This window comes from Palaemon carinicauda, chromosome 44 (genome assembly GCF_036898095.1).
Source record: "Palaemon carinicauda isolate YSFRI2023 chromosome 44, ASM3689809v2, whole genome shotgun sequence".
Lineage (NCBI taxonomy): Eukaryota > Metazoa > Arthropoda > Malacostraca > Decapoda > Palaemonidae > Palaemon > Palaemon carinicauda.
Genome location: NC_090768.1, coordinates 11,701,710 through 11,724,209, shown reverse-complemented (window position 1 = coordinate 11,724,209; position 22,500 = coordinate 11,701,710).

Sequence of the window (22,500 nt, the reverse complement as noted above, 5' to 3'; positions counted from 1 at the left end):
CATTTTTATTTACCATTTTCAATCTTGATAGTTTCAAAGACATCGTGGCTTCGTTCTAATATTTTGTGCATTTTACAAATTCAATGTTTTTCATTATTTGTTTTATATTTAATTACTTTTACTCATAATAAAACCTCTAACTAATTTGGGTTATTTTATAAAAAAAATCTTTTGTCTTGCTTGCGAAAATCTGCAGTGAACCAGTGGACAGACCTGAGGACTTTAGTTAAATTCAGACTTGAACAATGTGTATAAAAGCCTAAACAAGATTAAGATGAAGTTTCATTGGCTCTAGCCGACTGATATTGAAAAAATAGCTGCCCTTTCGAAGATGGATCCAGCTGGATTTTAAGGCCCCTACACACGATCAATTTTTTCGTCAATTAATTGATATCAATTTATTGACGTCAATGAATTGATGGAGAATTGACCGTGTGTAGGGGACATTGATATCAATTTAATTGAAACAATTTCATTGAATCAATTCATTGAGAGATCAAAGATCCTTTGATATTTATTGATGGGTCTTCAATAAAATTTCGTCCAGAGCAAGCACTATTCCTAGAGCCACAGATGCTTTCATCTCGAAGATAAGAATCAAACTGAAAATTGAAGTAAAATCATTGACCGTATGTAGGCACAGTGATTTCCTCTATTTCATTGTCGTCAATAAATTGATATCAATTAATTGACGAAAAAATTTATCGTGTGTAGGAGCCTTTAGACTCCATGAGCCAGTGCTAACCGTTTTTCAAGCCTCGCGCTAATTTCTACACCGTTGGAAATCCTTTGCTCGTGCGCAATTTGTTTATTACCTTGCGCAGTTTGTACCTTACGCAATACAACTAGTCTTTTAGACAACTTGCCAGTGTCTCCCATTTTAACCGTAAAAAGAGAGATTGGACTTCAAATCGTCGGACGTCAGTAGTCCCATCCGACGGATGATGGTCAATGTTTTTCCCAGACTCTATAGAAAACATTCTATAGACCTTTACGTTTCCCTCCTGGTCGACTGCGAATTATCAAATCATTTTCCTTTTGAGCCAAAAAGCAACGGCAATTCGGGGTTTACTTACGTCCCTAAGTTAAGGACAGCCTCGATGTTGAACGCACGAATTTGGATACACGTTAGTCCTGCAGTCGCCATAAAACTATAGGGAAAAAAGGGAAGGAGTATTTGGGATGGAACCTAGTCAGAACATAATTTCGAGCCGCAAATATTTCACTCGAAAAGTTAACGTTGAAATAGTTGTTAAAATATTTAGGCATGAAATATATAAACAATATGTTAAAAAAAAATTTTGGCAAAAGGTTGGTATATAAATCCAACAATGTAAAGACAGTCAATTATTTACCATATGGTCATCAGAGAAGAAAAAAAAGATCATCAGATGGCATACTGATATTTCTTTAACCATAAAAACTGAAAATACCCCAAATACTACGTTCAGTATATGTTACAAACCCGCATTACTTCATATTCATTACCTCGAAAAAAAAAATATTTTATTTGTAGCAACTATCTTACAGTGCTTTCTTTCTCTTTATTTTCAAAATAATTCAAACTCTAAATAAATCGTGATGACAACGTTGACAAATCTCCCCTATATATATAAAACAAGTGTCTGATTATATATATATATATATATATATATATATATATATATATATATATATATATATTTACACATATATACAGTATATAAAAATATATATATATATATATATATATATATATATATACTGTATATATATATATGTATATATATATGTATATATATATTTATATATATATATATATATATATACATACATACATACATTTCATACCACGCTTACGGGGGAGGAGTACTCCTACCCTGGTGAGAGGGGGTACCCCGAGAGGTATATACGGAAATCACGCAAATTGCCGAACCACAGTTGAAGCTATGAAAGGGTTATGAATGGGAAAGGTTGAATCTGTGTGTGCATATCTATCTGAATTTTTATAAGTCATTTTGACGCCTTGGGTAAACTAGGATTATCATAACACGATAATTCGTATTAAAGAAATATTACAGACAAGGAAAGGCTTTTTAAATTATGTCTGAATGACAAATTATTATTATTATCATTACTGGCCAAGCTACAACCCTAGTTGGAAAAGCAAGATGCTGTAAGCCCAAGAGCTCCAATAGGGAAAAATAGCCCAGTGAGGAAAGGAAATAAGGAAATAAATAAATGATGAGAATAAATTAACAATAAATCATTCTAAAAACTATTAACAACGTCACAAACAGATAGGTCATATATAAACTATAAAAAGATCAACAGAAACAACTACCCGACCTTGAAATTAAAATTTTCAAATCAAGCAACCAAGACATAACCAAACTATAGAATTTTCTCGCTGATTACTTTATTCTACCTTTCGACTGACAATAAAATGGCAAGTAAAACAAGACCAATTACCAATAATAATAAAATAGTGGATAGACGGCTAGAGGATTGTTGGGACAACTCTTCTCTAAAGAAGTGAAGAGGGAATGTTGAAGGCAAATAAAGAAAGTTGAACCTGGAGATATTAATTGTAAGGTAACTATACAGGGTAAGATAGTTGAAAAGACGAGAAAATTGAGATTTTGTTGGTAGGCATCAGCCAAAAAGTGAGGTTTGGTTAGTATAAATTACAAAGAAGTGAGGTTTGATTGGTAGAAGTTGCCAAAAAGTGCGGTTTGGTTGGTAGAAGTTGCCAAAAAGTGAAGTTTGGTTGGTAGAAGTTGCAAAAAAGTGAAGTTTGGTTGGTAGAAGTTGCAAAAAAGTGAAGTTTGGTTGGTATAAATTGCAAAAAAAGTGAGGTTTGGTTGGTAAAAGTTTCAAAACAGTGAAGTTTGGTTGGTAAAAGTTGTTAAAAGTGAGGTTTGGTTGGTAAAAGTTTCAAAACAGTGAAGTTTGGTTGGTAAAAGTTGTTAAAAGTGAGGTTTGGTTGGTAGAAGTTGCAAAAAAGTGAAGTTTGGTTGGTAAAAGTTGTAAAAATTGAGGTTTGGTTGGTAGAGGTTGCAAAAAAGTGAGGTTTGGCTGGTAAAAGTTGTTAAAAGTGAGGTTTGATTGGTAGAAGTCACCAAAAAGTGAGGTTTGGTTAGTATAAGTTGCAAAAAAGTGAGGTTTGGTTGGTAGAAGTTGCAAAAAAGTGCGGTTTGGTTGGTAGAAGTTGCAAAAAAGTGGGGTTTGGGTGGTATAAAATGCAAAAAAAGTGAGGTTTGGTTGGTAGAAGTTTCAAAACAATGAAGTTTGGTTGGTAAAAGTTGCAAAAAAGTGAGGTTTGGTTGGTAGAAGTTGCAAAAAGTGAGGTTTGGTTGGTAAAAGTTGTAAAAAGTGAGGTTTGGTTGGTAGAAGTTGCAAAAAGTGAGGTTTGTTTGGTAAAAGTTGTAAAAAGTGAGGTTTGGTTGGTAAAAGTTGTAACAAAGAGAGGTTTGGTTGGTTTAAGTTGCAAAAGAAGTTAAGTTTGGTTGGTAGAAGTGGTAGAAGTTGCAAAAAAGGGAAGTTTGGTTGGTAAAAGTTGTAAAAAGTGAGGTTTGGTTGGTAAAAGATGTAACAAAGCCAGGTTTCGTTGGTAGAAGTTACAAAAAGGTTACAAGTGAAAGGATGACTCAAGGTTATTTTGACAAGCTTTGTTCCTGTAGGATGAATGAAGGATAATTGTATAATTCAGAGTACGTAGATGATACAGATCAAAACGTCGTGAAAGCTTTGTACACTATAGTTTCGCCTACGTATACAAGGAAGTATTAAGTGGCCAATAATCATAGTCGTTGGTGTAGAGTAACCCTATTAGGAAGGAATTTCTCAATATTGAAAAAAATACGAAATGAAAATGCAAAAATCGCAGGAAAAATTAAATGCAGGTAGAATCTAAATCGTGTTTCATTTTCCCTTTGGCTTCTTCCCTGTCAGATCACATGAACCAGTTATTTTAATACTCGAGCGCCCACACAATATATATATATATATATATATATATATATATATATATATATATATATATATATACATATATATATACATTATACATATATATATATATATATATATATATGTATATATATATGTATGTATATATATATATATATATATATATATATATATATATATATATATATATATATATATATATATGCATAAAATACTTACTACCTGTAATTTTCGTTTATTCAAAACTTAGTAAAGGAAATCGGTAAACTATTTCGTTATATCGAAAAATAACACAAGTGTTCGAAGCAACTTGGTACAACTGAGTCATGAGAGAGAGAGAGAGAGAGAGAGAGAGAGAGAGAGAGAGAGAGAGAGAGAGAGAGAGAGAGAGAGAGCAAACCCAATTTTGCAAATTAAAAGAGATTCCATAACGCAGCCTGCAGTCTTAACACAACTAGTGAAGAGTAATTTATAATATTAGTTTATGCAACCTGGTGAATAAATTTAAACAAATGCTTATGTTTATTATTCATTTAATGATTCACTCGGATTCTCCCACAAGGATTATAATTATTAATAACATCAAATATTAACATGACAGAACAGAACCCATATCCTTTAAAGTAAAGCGACAAATGTAGTCTTCGAAATGTGACAGTCCTGTTACAACATCAAGAAAAACTAAGAGGAAGTGTCTGATTGGGGACAGAGCCCGTAGTTTTATTGAGGTGGACATAAAGTACATCACAAGGGAGATCAGTCACGGTAATTGGCTTCAGGAATGACTGTCACATAGCATGCATCTTCAGCCTTGAATGAGCATACAAATACAGAGATTATCCTAAAAAAACGCATAAAATTAAAATTATGTGATATATGTGACTGTCACACAGAATGCATCTTCAGCCTTGAATGAATTGTTGTGAGTATACAAATACAGAGATTATCCTAAAAAACGCATAAAATTAAAATTATGTGATATATGTTTCTAGGTTAACCTGTATTATCCCAAGTTCCCTACGGCTCGTCATGTCTCGCTGCAATTTGCTACTTACTGGAAGACGCACGAAACCATGATTGCGGAAGGGATTATACAAGTAGAGAGAGAGAGAGAGAGAGAGAGAGAGAGAGAGAGAGAGAGAGAGAGAGAGAGAGCACGTGCATGCTGTTGGAGGAGCGGAACATCAGGGCCTCGACTCTAAATCATACGTCTCGTCTTCTCTCTGCTGTTATCATTTTGTAGTGATATCTTTGTTTAACATGTAATACTTACACATGCTACATATAAACCTTTTAATAAATCTTCCCCACACTTCGAGATTAGCAGTGAACCTCTCCGCCACTCATACCCCAACACAACAAACCACGTTCATTCACAATAACTCTTAATTAGTACTACTGCCATGTTGCCGGTTTCAAAATTTCAAGGTCGGTCATGAATGGCAGGGGCAAGGAACCGAGACAAGACAAAGCCCTAGAGAGTGACCATATACAATATGATCAGCACCCAAGTCCCCTCTCCCCTCAAGCAAGGACCAGGGAGGACTAGGCAAAGGCTGCTGATGACTCAGCAGGTAAACGATAGGCTCCCCCAAACCCTCCATTCCTAACTTACAAGGTTGGTGAGCTTGGTGAGCTCGAGATCGAGTTGTTCTCGAATGCCCGTCTAACAGAATGTCAGGCATGGACGTTTTCAATAAGCTTACCACAGTGGTACTTCTTTCCACAACTGTATCACGAAAACTGTTCATCAGTTCTAACCTTTTCTTCTCTCATATATATGCAAAATCTATACTTCACTTCCATAAAGGAGAGAAGATTGAGCAATCTCTGCATACATCCCCACCCTGTCTTCCACAGACAAATCAAAACTTTTATCAATCAATTGCACTTATCCTATTACCTTTGTTGCTTCTCTTATATGTAACTCATCTCTTTCTCATCTTACGAGCCTCTATCGAATTCACTTCATGATATCTACAGTATAAGAATCAATCTCTTCCATTCTTCCACTGTTCATATAACACTTATGACTCCATGCTAGTATGAATGCCAAGAACCTCGGAGAAGTAACTTAGGATGCTTGTGCCATATCTAAATATAATACATTTCCTATTTTTTAATTAATATAAATTCTTCATGGAATAGTAGAGATTTAATTGACATTATCATCGTTGGTCATTGCAATTACGACGTCAGATCACTAATAATCAATTAGTGAATCATTACTCCATCATCCTTCTTATTTTTTCTCATTGTACTCTTATCCTTGCTTGCTACCAGTCTTCTCTTTTATTCTCCAACAACTTAACTCTTTCATACACATTACCTTCAATAAATTAACTCTCTCGAGGTTCATGTACTGTATGTCAGCTTTTCTCTTTACTTTCAAACTTCTTACACGACTGTTTCATAACAAGCCCTCAATCTGCACACCCTCTTCTTTGTCTAACCACACTGTTCTTCCCTTGTCACTCCTATGCTATTGAAATTCTACCATCCACCTTTTCCTGCCAAACACATTATTACTATTATTATTATTATTATTATTATTATTATTATTATTATTATTATTATAAGATGCTATAAGCATAATGGCTCCAATAGGGAAAAATAGCCCAGTGAGGAAAGGAAATAATGAAATAAATGAGAACAAATTAACAATAAATCATTCTAGAAACAGTAACAACGTCAACACAGATATGTCAAATATAAACTGTAAAAAGGCTTATGTCAGCCTGTTCAACATAAAAACATTTGCTGCAACTTTGAACTTCCATAGTATACTCGAGGAATGCTGTACTCCAATAATTGACACGACAATTTTACTGTTATAAAACGAAACAAATATTCCTCGCGCCCAATCGCAAAAAATCTTCCCCTGATCAACCACAGTATCAATCACAGTATCACCACCATATGAAACATTTCTCTTTTAAACTCACCAATTCCTCCTTTCTTCAATCTCTTAATCACCTTTCTGATATCCTTAAAAGCCACGTCCACAGGAATTCTAAGCCTTACACAAACCATCTCAAAACTTACATAATTTAGCTTTGCCTCTCCTAACTCCCTACATATAACAAAATTAATCTTCTAAGTACTCACTCAATCGACCAAGGACTGCATTCATCCTTGGCAGCATCTCTACATCTATAGATTTTATTTAGAGATTATTTGTTCATTGACCTTTCTCTCCGCGCTTACTTTACTGTGAAAGTTTTCTCTCCAAATTTTTTATTTACCTTGTCCCGTTTTATTTTTGTTAATGTATGTTTTTTCTCTCACTTTAGTTTTGCATACTTTATCCGTCCTCTTGTATGCCTTCCCCTGGTTTTTCTTTATATCCTATACCTAAACCTCAAATAATTTCATTTTTCTCCTCTAAAAAACTTTCATTTCTTTACTTCGCCACTTGCCCTTTTTATTTGCTCTGCCTACCCTTTACCCTCCAACACTACATGTTGTCCCATGATTCCATCACGGAATTTCAGAAATTCCCCACCGGACTTTTACCACATACATTTCCTTGACCTTAGACCAAGGTTCATCCATATTCTCCTCTAACTTCTTATCAAATTCACTCATCTTAAATAACATTTGCAACTACATTTTTACACTTCTCTCTCCAAATTATATCTACCTTCACGTTTGCTTCAACAAAATGACCAAATATATACCCAGGGCCTCATCTCCTTACCATTGCATCCATTGCTCTTCTATCTGCACCGTACTAACACATTTCTTCTCATCTGTTCCACATCCACAAACATACAAAACCCAAAACCTTAGTATTAAAACTTTTTTCTCTCAGCCTATTAATTTTTGCAATAAAGGGTATAGGACAGCAAACCACATGTTCCCGCCCATTTGGTAACAATCACATTATACAAAACAGTAAGGATGTACTTCTTTCATTTCTAGGAATCCTTTGGTAATTAAACTGAGATTGCCATCGACTTCAGAAGAAGCTCATATGATTAGTTTAGTGGAAATTTCCCCCAACCGAACAGTCTAACACTAAAGGAGGCCTTCCTCTGTCTTAAAGTATATATGAACCATGTATGTATGCATAAGGTTTTGGCTACATAAGGAATCATATTTTATACATACATACATACATACATATACCAAGGCACTTCCCCCAATTTTGGGGGGTAGCCAACATCAAACAAATGAAACAAAAAAGGGGACCTCTCCTCTCTACGTTCCTCCCAGCCTGACAAGGGACTCAACCGAGTTCGGTTGGTACTGCCCACCCTCCCATATTATCCACCACAGATGAAGCTTCATACTGCTGAGTCCCCTACTGCTGCTACCTCCGCGGTCATCTAAGGCACCGGAGGAAGCAGCAGGGCCTATCGGAACTGCGTCACAATCGCTCGCCATTCATTCCTATTTCTAGTACGCTCTCTTGCCTCTCTCACATCTATCCTCCTATCACCCAGAGCTTCCTTCACTCCATCCATCCACCCAAACCTTGGCCTTCCTCTTGTACTTTTCCCATCAACTCTTGCATTCATCACCTTCTTTAGCAGACAGCCATTTTCCATACTCTCAACATGGCCAAACCACCTCAACACATTCATATCCATTCTAGCTGCTAACTCACTTCTTACACCCGTTCTCACCCTCACTACTTCATTCCTAACCCTATCCACTTGAGATACACCAGCCATACTCATTAGACACTTCATCTCAAACACATTCAATTTCTGTCTCTCCGTCACTCTCATTCCCCACAACTCCGATCCATACATCACAGTTGGTACAATCACTTTCTCATACAGAACTCTCTTTACATTCATGCCCAACCCTCTTATTTTTCACTACTCCCTTAACTGCCCCCAACACTTTGCATCCTTCATTCACTCTCTGATGTACATCTGCTTCCACTCCACCATATGCTGCAACAACAGACCCCAAGTACTTAAACTGATCCACCTCCTCAAGTAACTCTCCATTCAACATGACATTCAACCTCGCACCACCTTCCCTTCTCGTACATCTCATAACATTACTCTTACCCACATTAACTCTCAACTTCCTTCTCTCACACACCCTTCCAAATTCTGTCACTAATCGGCCAAACTTCTCTTCCACGTCTGCAACCAGTAAAATATCATCCGCAAACAACAAATGATTTACCTCCCATTCATGGTCATTCTCAGTTTACCAGTTTTAATGCTCGTCCAAGCACTCGAGCATTCACCTCTCTCACCACTCCATCAACATACAAGTTAAACAACCACGGTGACATCACACATCCCTGTCTCAGTTCCACTCTCACCGGAAACCAATCGCTCACTTAATTTCCTATCCTAACACATGCTTTACTACCTTTGTAGAAACTTTTCACTGCTTGCAACAACCTTCCTCCAACTCCATATAACCTCATCACATTCCACATTGCTTCCCTATCAACTCTATCATACACTTTCTCCATATCCATAAACGCAACATACACATCCTTACCTTTTGCAAAATATTACTCGCATATCTGCCTAACTGTAAAAATCTGATTCATACAACCCCTACCTCTTCTAAAACCACCCTGTACTTCTAAGATTGCATTCTCTGTTTTATCCTTAATCCTATTAATCAGTACTCTACCATACACTTTTCCAACTACACTCAACAAACTAATACCCCTTGAATTACAACACTCATGGGCATCTCCCTTACCCTTGTATAGTGGTACAATACACGCACAAACCCAATCTACTGGTACCATTGACAACACAAAACACATATCAAACAATCTCACCAACCATTCAAGTACAGTCACACCCCCTTCCTTCAACATCTCAGCTCTCACACCATCCATACCACATGCTTTTCCTACTCTCGTTTCATCTAGTGCTCTCCTCACTTCCTCTCTTGTAATCTCTCTCTCATTCTCATCTCCCATCACCTCAACACCTGCAACAGCAATTATATCTGCCTCCCTATTATCCTCAACATTCAGTAAACTTTCAAAATATTCCGCCCACCTTTTCCTTGCCTCCTCTCCTTTTAACAACCTTCCATTTTCATCTTTCACTGTCTCTTCAATTCTTGAACCAGCCTTCCTTACTATCTTCACTTCTTTCCAAAACTTCTTCTTATTCTCTTCATATGAATGACCCAATCCCTGACCCCACCTCAGGTCAGCTGCCCTCTTTGCCTCACTTACCTTGCGCTTTACTTCCACATTTTTCTCTCTATATCTTTCATACTTCTCTACACTATTACTCAGCAGCCATTCTTCAAAAGCCCTCTTTTTCTCTTCCACTTTTACCTTCACTCCTCCATTCCACCATTCACTGCCCTTCCTCATGCTGCCTCCAACAAACTTCTTGCCACACACATCACTTGCAATCCCAACAAAATTTTCTTTTACTAACTTCCACTCCCTAAATTACCAGTTTCTCTTACTTTCACTTCGTCATATGACATTTTCAACTTTTCTTGATATTTACTTTTAACCCCCGGTTTTATTAGCTCTTCAACCCTCACTAACTCCCTTTTACATCCACCTACTCTATTCCCCCACTCTTTTGCTACAACTAGTTTTCCTTCCACCAAAAAATGATCAGACATACCGTTAGCCATACCCCTAAACACGTGCACGTCTTTCAATCTTCCAAACATTCTTTTAGTTATCAACACATAATCCATTAACGCCCTTTCTACCACTCTTCCATTTGCCACTCTTACCCATGTATACTTGTTTGTATCTTTCTTTTTGAAAAATCTAGAACTTATCACCATCTCTTGCTCAACACACACATCTACCAGTCTCTCACCACTCTCATTTACACCTGGTACGCATACTTCCCAATGACACCTTCTACCTCTCCAGCGCCCACTCTAGCATTTAAGTCACCCATGACAACTACATAATTCCTTCTACCCAGTCCTTCTACACACCTAGTTAATTCATTCCAGAACTCATTCTGCTCTTCTTCAATTTTCTCACAACCTGGCTCATACGCACTGACAAAAGCCCAACATACCCTACCTAACCAAACCCCTACCCACATTTACCTAGATGATATCTCCTTCCATTCCACTACTTTACCTGTCATCCATTCACTCGGCAATAAAGCCACACCTTTTCTTGCTCTTCCCCTTACAATCCCAGACACTCTACCAGACATTTCACCAAACATCACTTCATATTTTATAGTGTGTACAATTTTGGTCACTTCGGCAGGATCAAATCATTGTTATTATCTGAACCAACAAAAATAAAACTGTGGCCTCAGGCTTATGTATGCCTTGGAAAAATCTACTGTAAATAGAACGGTTATTGCCAAGGACTATTCAGTTCCTATTTCAATAGCACCACTTCCTTCAGCTGCAATATAAACAGAACAACAAAATAAGGGGGCCAAACAAACATGCACAGATTTGGAATCCTCTACTCCACAGATCTGTCTGGTAAGGTAGATGAGAACTACAGATTGTTTACTGGTAATGGGGAAGCCTACTCACGTCGCGTCGTAGTTCTTCAGGAGATGTCATCCGCAGTTCAGAGCAGTATGCGATTTACAGGCATACCTAATTAGTATATTCCTAATACCAATTATGAAGAAGAAATTTGTGGCAAAAGATATACTGTACTCAAATATGATTGTTTAGCAATAAATCTATCAGAATTGACGTTTATTGTCATCATATGAAGGAAATTCAATAATGACTTGTTCTCTGCAACTGTCAAAACCCAGATTCCTTAACAACCTTTATGACTAATGCAGATGTCTTACAATAATAGTCTTATTATAAAATGCACCCAGTCAAACTGGTAAAATTTTTAAAGAAATCAAGAGTCAAATAGAATTTCCAGATCTGCTAGAAGAAAAATAGGACTTGAGAGCAAAACTACAAGAAGTAAATCGTTCATTTTCAAAACTTGTTATTGGTGCATTTAAAAGATCCTAGATAGCAAAGATGACAGAAAGTATGGGTGGAGAAGATTAAAACAGGATTCCCCTTTGTTATGTACTAAAGATCAAGTATTCTTACTCTCCAGCTCAGCAGATTTTATCTTCAAAAAAATATATATACTTTTGCCAATGAGCAGAAATTAAGAAATGGAGTACTTTTTGTAAATGGTTGCACAGATTCCTTCCTTTTTCGTGAATTGATATATACGAATGTTTGTTCCTTTTTATAACAATAAGTTTCATAAAGCCTCGGCTTGTTTGTAAATGAAGAAATCCATATCTTGATGAAGATCAATTATCTATAATAATATTTACTATGAAAATTATTCTATTGATCAGATTATTTTTTTATTTGCTTCTCCCTTTTACCAAACAAAAATGAACAAAATATCTGCAGCCAGACTCTAAAACTAAGCCCGAGATTCATGTCCAAAACACTTGCCTTCTATCGAAGAAGTTGTACCAACCGTGTTTCACACAATTGTACATAATTCCTTTTGTATATATTATGCTTGTATCTTCGCTCTTCCCTCGCACTAAAACGAACATGAAAATTCATGTCTGGTTTTTCCTCTGTAATATTGTCTGTCTTGTGAACTTGTTATGTCCTGTTGCCTTGAGGTTTTGTATATAAGGAGAGTGTTTTACAATAATATAACTCAGTCGCTCCCACTGCCTTCCACCCCCACCTCCCTCGCCCCTCCATCGTTAGTACTATGGCGGACTCTACTACAGCAGTTGGCGCTGCGGCAGCCCCATTGAAATTTTCACCGTTCGCCAGGGGAGAAGCATTTGCTTGGTTTCAGCGCGCAGAAGTCCAGTTTCGCATCAACGGCGTGACTCGCTCAACCACCAAAGCAGATTATGTTCTCACGGCGATACCCGAGGACACCTTCCCGGAAATATCCGATTGGCTTTGTGAACAAGGAGACACGCCAATAGCGTATGACGCCCTCAAAACATACCTTCTGCAACAGTACTCGCCGTCGCCAGCCGCCCGTGTAGCAAAGCTTTTTCAGCTCTCGCAACAACCGTTGGGGGACCAAAGGGCTTCGCTTCACCTCAGGGAAATGACCAGTATCGCTCGCCTTCAACCTGCCGCAGACGGCTCTCCTCGTGAGGTGAACCTACTTCGTGCCCTTTGGATACGCCATTTACCCGGACCTATACGCGCTGCCATACCCGATGTCGATAGTTTACCCATAAAGGACTTGATGACCAAAGCCGACGCCCTTATGGACAGCCACTTCAAGACCTCCATCAACGCCTCCACCCCTGACGAAGAGGATGCCTATTCAACGTCAACTGAAGCTGACATGAATGCCGTAGGACATACACGCCCACACCGTGACGTGCCGAAGCAGAGACAAAGCCGCCCACCACCCACCAATCGCTCACGCCCCAACAAACGACTTCTACAGCCACTTACTACCTCCCATCCGCCGCAGTTTTGCTACTACCACTTCAGATTCGGGGCAACTGCGAAGAAATGTGTCGAGGATTGTCAGTGGCCAAAAAACGTGTAAGTAGGCCATCGCTCGTGGCGGTGGCCTCCCGTGTTTCTAATCTTTTCTTTTTACAGGATGCAGGAACGGGCGTGCGATTTTTGGTAGACACGGGTGCTTGTCGTTCTCTTTTGCCAAGGAAACTCTTCAAGACACGACGTAGTCTGCCTACATCTGCCGACGTCCGCTTGGTAGCTGCCAACGGATCTGCGATACCCACCTACGGTTACGAGAACCTCACATTATCGTTCGGAAACGGTAAATTCAATTGGAAGTTTCTCGTTGCTGACGTCACCATGCCAATCCTCGGTGCGGATTTCCTCTCTCATTTCCACCTTCTGGTCGATGTCGCCCACCGACGATTGGTCAACGCAGACTCGTACTTGTCGACACCTCTTCAACCCGCCCCCTCTAACCTTGCTCTCCACATTAGCGCACCCACGGATGCCTACGCCCACCTCCTCACGTCGTACCCGGAAGTTTTCCGTCCAGAACTTCGCCAAACGCCCACGGTTCCTGCCAAGCACGGTATTTATCACCATATCAAGACGACGGGACCCCCAGTCTTCGCAAAATTCAGACGTCTGGCACCGGAACGATTGGCAGCCGCCAAACAGACGTTCGCCGAAATGGAGGAAATGGGCCTTTGCCAAAAGGCCTCCAGCCCATGGTCGTCACCCTTACACATCGTTCTGAAGAAAGACGGCTCCCTCCGTCCGTGCGGGGATTACAGGCGCCTGACCATGCAAACAGAACCGGATCACTACCCCTTCCCAAACATTGCCGACGTGACCTCCTACCTGCACAAAGCAAAGGTTTTCTCTACGCTTGATCTCCTGAAGGGGTATTATTAGGTGCCAATGAACCCAGAAGACATCCCTAAGACTGCCATCACCACTCCGTTTGGTACATACACCTTCAATTACTCCTGTTTTGGCCTTCGTAATGCTGGGGCCACGTTTCAACGTCTCATGGATGGCATCTTAGGGGACCTCCATTTCTGTGTATGTTATGTGGACGACATACTTGTGTTCTCCTCCTCAAAAGAGGAACACCGCCGTCCCCTGCGCATCGTGCTCGACCGCCTGCAACAAAACGGCCTTGTAGTCCGGTACGACAAGTGTACCTTTGGCGCCAACGAAGTATCGTTCTTAGGGCACCGCATCACTCCTGAAGGTGTCCTCCCCCTCCCTGAGAAGGTAGCAGCCGTTCAGAACTTCCCCGTGCCCTCGACCGTCAAAGCTCTGCAGGAATTCTTGGGCATGATCAACTATTATCACCGTTTTCTGCCAGCCATTGCCGCCACTCTTGCTCCCCTCTACGCCTCCCTCAAGGGCAAGCCGAAGGACCTGAAGTGGGGTCCCCTTCAAGAAGCAGCCTTCTGCAATGCAAAGAAGGCCCTATCAACTGCTGCGGCTCTCACTTTTCCTATCCCACACGCCCCTCTCCTTCTCTCCACCGATGCCAGCAATGTCACTATTGGTGCAGTACTCGAGCAGGTGGTCAAAGGCTCGCCCCGCCCATTGGCCTTCTTCAGCAGAAAACTGTCCAAGGCAGAATCGGGTTATTCTACCTTCGATCGAGAATTGCTGGCGGTGCACTTGGGTGTCCGTCACTTTCGCCATTTCTTAGAAGGTACGCCCTTCGTCATTCGCACAGACCACATGCCTCTGGTGCACGCCTTCACTCGACAGTCTGACACCTAGTCCGCCCGTCAACGCCGACATCTCTCCGCCGTGGCTGAATACAATTGCACCCTCCAATACGTCCCTGGGAAAATTAATCCCGGTGCCGATGCCCTGGCTGAAGCCCAACGACAGGATCCAGAGTATCAAGCTTGTAGGACGTCCTGCACGTCCCTCCGTTGGGAAGACTTTCCCCTCGAAGACTTCAACACCACCCTCCTCTGTGACGTCAGTACTGGTAGACCGAGACCTTGGATTCCTGCTCCCATGCGCCGACAGGTGTTTGATTTCATTCACGGCCTTTCACATCCCTCGTGCCGTTCTACTGCACAGCTGCTGAAGGCAAAGTTCATTTGGCACGGCATTTCTAAGGATGCTAAGGATAGGGTCCGCGCCTGTACTTCTTGCCAAACTTCCAAAGTACATCGACACACGGATTCAGGAGTGGGCACCTTTCCTCAACCTCAGCGTCGTTTCGCACACATTCACGTCGACGTTGTAGGCCCCCTACCCACATCACAAGGACATCGTTACCTATTTACCGTCATCGACCGCTCCACTCGTTGGCCTGAAGCCATTCCCATGGAAACTGCAACGTCCGCCTCATGTACATCTGCCTTACTCTCTGGATGGATTTCAAGATTCGGTATCCCTGAGCATATTACTTCTGACAAGGGAACCACTTTCACCTCTCAATTGTGGACGTCATTAGCGAATCTCCTGGGCATCACCCTACATCAGACAACGGCCTACAACCCCGCTGCCAATGGAATGGTTGAACGTTTTCATCGCACCCTCAAAGCAGCTTTGATGTCCCTCTGCAAGGATTGCAACTGGTTTACTCAGCTTCCCTGGGTCCTCCTGGGACTAAGGACCACTCCTAAAGACGCCCTCGACGTCTCGGCAGCTGAAATGGTGTATGGCGACCCGTTGGTCGTCCCTGCCGAATTTTTTCCTTCTACAACCTCCTCCGACGATCTCCAGCGCATACGTCACGTCGTGGGAAAATTTACTCCGTGCCGCCAGACTTACAAGCCCCCAACGAAGCATCACATACCAACGGACTTGCACTCTGCAACGCAAGTCTTCCTGCGCAACGACACCAGCAAGCCACCACTAACGCCCCCTTACACGGGCCCTTTCCTTGTGATCCGACGCAGTCCGAAAGCATTCCTCCTAAACATTCGGGGCAAAGAAGACTGGGTCTCCATTGATCGTCTAAAACCTGCTTATCTTCTGCCAGATGACCCGACTACAGTTCGCCTCTCTAGATCAGGGCGCCCTATTTAACATGTACAGTATGTCATTTTTAGGGGGGGAGCCATGTACCAACCGTGTTTCGCACAATTGTACATAATTCCTTTTGTATATATTATGCTTGTATCTTCGCTCTTCCCTCGCACTAAAACGAACATGAAAATTCATGTCTGGTTTTTCCTCTGTAATATTGTCTGTCTTGTGAACTTGTTATGTCCTGTTGCCTTGAGGTTTTGTATATAAGGAGAGTGTTCTACAATAATATAACTCATTCGATTGCTTCCTGCCTTTGAGTTCACAACCCTCTCTCGGCTCCGTCACAAAGTTCTGTACTATAGACCATTACCCATATATTACAAGGATTTTGAATGTCTCAAAGACATTTTGGTCTGTCTGTATTTACCCCATTTTCTTTTTTTTTTCTTACGGGCTGTCCAACGACAAGAGCCCGTGTCATGCTATAGGCATGGCAATCTACCCATCACCATCACCACACCACCCATTTTCTTGTTGTCATAACCTTCGCTATAACATGCGAAAACTCAATTTAAAACTTTAGCCTTCATTAGAAACGAGTTGTTCTTTGTCACACTTTCGACATTATGATAAAGCCTCTTCTCTTCGAAGAAATCAAACAGGGTGGTATCTTTCATTTTCCGTATTCAACTGATCAGTATGTACCTGCTATTCGCTACCTGTAGTTATGAATTAGGTTTCAGTAATGTTTTAATTAAAATTTCCTTCTGTTATTTCAATTACAGATAATTGTCATATTTACAAAGAATTTGTATTCCTCGATTTTTTTTCCTAATATCAGTATGTTTGAATTCTCTCCAGCATCTCATACTTGGCCAAACAAAACATCCCAGGCTTTCCTTAGATAACGTCTTCATATTTTAATGCATTAACGCAGGTATCAAAATAACCCCCATCATAATGTATTTATTTAAAAACACCAGTGACTGTTTTGGGGAAGCTGACAAGCTTAGAATAACCTAATCCTGAAGCAGAGAAAGCAGTTTTAGTTCATACACGCTTCTCAATAATCCACAGGCTGTCTTCTTAACCTTTGCTCAAACAATCTTCATATTTTTACGGAGTTTTTCTTTTAAATGTCATCACGAGAATGCAAAATCTTAAGTATTATGCCTCATCAATAACAATTTAATTATATAGTTTTGATTATTATTCCATTGCAATGAAATGCTTCTCTCTCTCTCTCTCTCTCTCTCTCTCTCTCTCTCTCTCTCTCTCTCTCTCTCTCTCTCTCTCTCTCTCTGTCTCTCTCTCTCTCTCTCTCTCTCTCTCTCTCTCTCTCTCTCTCTCTCTCTCTCTCTCTCTCTCTCTCTCTCTCTCACTTACTTATTGGCCTATTTCTCCTCAGACATACTAGGCAACAATCCACTTTTTTTTTCTCAACAACGTATCTTGTAAGGCTTCGCTCTCAACCAGATACTATCAGTGGAGAATCTGTACACGAATGTCAATAGTTGGACCATTCTCTTTCTTGTTTTCCTTTTCTCTCAAACCATTCACAGCATCTCTAAATTTCTGAATATTTTCTCTTCTTCCGTGTTCCCAGTCTTGATATACGAAAAAAAAAATTTACTTTTATTACCAGGATAAGTTTATATGTGTTCTACTCTTTTTAAAAATGTCTGAATTTTTCTATATTCCCAGTATTCTTATACATACAATGCATTTGCTAAAAACAACTTTTCCTTTTTTATTATAGATATATATTTACACATCTTTTCTTCACTTCAACTCACATAAAAGAAACAAAGTGTAAGAACTTCACCAAGTCAAGCAAAACCATTGATCCCGGAACACAGTGAAGGATACGACAATCAAACGTGACACTTTTACAAATAAAACGCGATAAGACTTATAAACCTTTCGTTTAGATAAGGTCATGTTGGAGATGAGTCAGCTCCCCTACTCGATTAAATGAAGAAAAACGTCCATTTGCTTTTGGGAGGTAAATTAGCCGGCATGATTAAAGGGAACAATGTTTTGCATGAAAGAACGTTGCCCTCTTAACCATGCTGCAAAATCAAAGATCAACCAAACACTGTTATTTTGACATTCATATACCAGGGTTATAACGAAGCAAAGGCGTGTGTGTTTAAGCGGGTTTTTAACTGATCGTATACATTTAACTTTCACGTACATTTCGCATTGATTTACCAATGAACATACATACATACAAACATACATACATTCATACGCTGTGCATACATACAAAAGGGATCGCTACAGAAAAAAAAAGTTAACCAAAAAGGGGCGAGACCTTTCTGCAAAGAAGTCAGGGATTTACAATAAAAACAGCACTCGCTGTTATCCTAATCCTCTTTTCAATGTTTCGTAGAGAACCCATAATAATTTGTAATTGATTACATACTCACAAACACTAAATATATATATATATATATATATATATATATATATATATATATACATATATATATAACTATATGTATATAAGTATATACTGTATAATATATATATATATATATATATATATATATATATATATATACTGTATATGCACACACAACTATGTGTTTATAAGTATATACTGTATAATGTGTAGATATACAAATATATATATATATATATATATATATATATATATATATATATATACATTATACTGTATAAAATGTATATAGTATATATGGGTGTGTGTAAGAGTATTATATATGCTTCGTTGAAACTCAGTCAGGTACTTCAGACACCTCCAATACGTGGATACGAGTTCAAACCCACCTCATTTTCATATGCTCCACTAAAACACGATGCTACCACCCCTATATGCGATGGTGCAACGGATCACCAAATCTTAGTGATTCAGCCCGGAAGCAACTAATCTATGGAACTGTGTTCCATCGCAGGCTAACATCAAGAAGCCCATCCACCTATGAATGGATACAAATGTTTCCAGAGGTCTAAACAAACTCGTGGACTAGCATCCTTACTATTAAGCACCTACTGAGATACCTGACTGATGGATTTTTCTGGCGTCACCCTTTGAAAGAGAAAAATGAACGTGGTGAAAAAAAAAAATATATATATATATATATATATATATATATATATATACAGTATATATATATATATATATATATATATATATATATATATATATATATATATATATATATAATGTATGTGTAAGAGCATTATACCAGTCTATTTACCTAGGAAGACAATTTATGTCGAAGCAAGGCGTACAACGTAAATAATGATTCTCTAAGAAAGGCGTTTGCTTTAAAATAAAAATGATTGATCTCCATGTAAAAAAAACCCTAGTTGGAGAAAATGAACCAGAGAGGGCAGGCAAGCCTCCACTACTGGGCAAATGACGATTGCACTTTTTACTACTGTGGGATTTCAGAAAAAATATTAGTTTCATCAACATCAAAACCAAATGAGAGTTGCCAGTCGGATTTGTTCAGGAACTTTTATTGTCATATTATAATGCTATTTATACTGGTTTGTGTCGATACAGAAGAGCCTTGTTTGTTTACACAAGGAGGAAGATACTGGTCTTTGGATATAGAATTCTTTGGGTAATGGTTATATGGACCTAAACTTATGATAGGAATGAGAGGTATTAATCGTTGAGAGGGGATAACGTACAGGAGAAAAGTTGAGGACAACTAAAAGTTTTCCTGAGGTAAGCAAATTATGTGACAAAATGTGGAGCTGAAATTGGCCGATTTGCAGCGAGTTTGAGGCATGGCCATGTTAAGTTCGCGTGACTGTTCGAAATATTAATTGGATGGATGTGAGAGACTGGAGAAAGAAGTTAGACTTAAGTGCTAGGTGGTTGGATACTAAAATTAGTTTGGGTTGTGATATGGAAGTATGCAGATGAAATACAGTTCAAAATAGCTTTTAATATGATGCATTTGAGAGAAAGTGGGGCTAAAGTAAGGTTAGGATGGTGAAGCAATGGAGGTAGTTGATTTGTATATAAATTGAAATAAAGATGAGCATGGAATGGAGAGCTTTTGGTAAATAAAATGAGATTATCAAAAGTAAAATACCACTTTCTCTAAAAAGAAAAGTATTAAATTAGATGGTCCAACCAGTATTAACTTATGCATTAGAAACTTGGGAGCCTTATTATAGCCTTGAAACATAAGCTAGTTACAACTCAAAAGACTTATGGAAAGAATAATTATGAGAATAACACTAAGTGACAGAAAATGAACAACAGTAAATCAAAGTGGAGGATATTCTAACAACGTGTAAGATAAAGAAATGGATATGGGGAGGACATCTAATGAAAGTGACAGATAATTGATGGACAAGAGGAATAAAAAGAGTCCCTAGAGATTGTTAAAGAAGCAGGGGAAAGAAGAGATGATGATGGATTGACGAAATAAGAAAGTTTGCTGGTGTGGACTGGCATACAAAGACCATTAACAGACATAAGTGGAAGGATATGTCTTAGGCCTTTGTCCTACAGTGGACTAGTAAGCGAAGTATTATAGACACACACACACACGCACGCACACACACACACACACACACACACACACACACACATATATATATATATATATATATATATATATATATATATATATATATATATATGAGTATATAATGATAAAAAGTAATAAGTTTGCACAAAAGAAAGGTACGATTGACTTGAATTATTAAAATTGAAATTCCTTACTATGATAGTGAGTGTAAATGAAATACTGACCAGGATGTGTAAAGGATGACTGAATGAGGAAGATGTTATGTGCATGGTTGAGAGGAATGATAATCTCTACTTAAAAGTATACAGGTGATTAACGAATTTCAAGGACAAGGAAAAGAAGACGACGGATTGACGAGCAAAGAAAATTTACGGGTACAGACTGGCATAGAAAGACCATAACAAACGAGAGTGATTGATTGGAGCTTTTCTGGCATCCTGACATCTAAGGTCATTGACAACGAAGACGAGAGTGAAAGGTCATGTCTGAACCCTTTGTCCTGCAAGTGGACTAGCAATGGCTGATGATGACGAAATATAACAGATGATGGTATAAAGAGAAATCATCTAAGTTACACAATTAAGAAGCAAAGAGGCTTAGTGTTTGTGTGCGCAAAAGTTTGAGTAATGGTTTGGACTATCGATTAAGTTAGGGTAGGAATGTAAGAAATAAACTCTGCAATATGAACATAGTAAACGCTCCAAGAAGAGGTCCAGTGGTGGACGAAACACTGTAGAGTATTTCTACTGTACATATACACATCTTTCAATTTTCCTTATGTAGACTACCATATATTAAAGTTATTTTCGTGCTAAGGAAGATTACAACCGCTTGAAAGTTATGGGGTCCTTTGACTGGCCAGACAGTACTACAATGGATTCTTCTCTCTGGCTACGGTTCATTTTCCTTTTGCCTACACACACACCGAATAGTCTGGCCTATTCTTTATATATTCTCCTTTATCCTCATACACCTGACAACACTTAAGTACCGAACAATTATTCTTCTCCCAAGGGGTTACTGCACAGTAATTGTTCGGTGGCCACTTTCCTCTTGGTAAGGGTAGATTGGACTCTTCAGCTATGGTAAGCAGCTCATCTAGGAGAAGGACACTCCAAAATCAAACCATTGTTCTCGTCTTGGTAGCACCATAGCCTCTGTACCATGGTCTTTCACTCTCTTGGGTAAGAGTTCTCTTGCTTGAGGGTACACTCGGGCACACTATTCTATTTTATTTCTCTTCCTCTTGTTTTGTTAAAGTTTATAAAGGAGATATTTATTTCAATGTTACTGTTCTTAAAATATTTATTTTTCCTAGTATCCTTTCCTCACTGGGCTATTTTCCTTGTTGGAGCCCCTGGGCTTGTAGCATTCTGTTTTACCAACTAGGGTTGTAGCTTAGCAATTAATAATAATGACAATGTATATATATATATATATATATATATATATATATACATACATACATACTGTATATATATATATATATATATATATATATATATATATATATATATATATATATATATAGTATACTGTATTGTATAAGTTTCTTCGCTTAACACATTCAGGCTTAATTCAGGTTGAAAGAAAAAGACCCATAATCGAATCCATTCAAATTCAAACCCAGTTTAATGGGTCTAATTCGTACTTTAGCCTGCGCATTAACGCA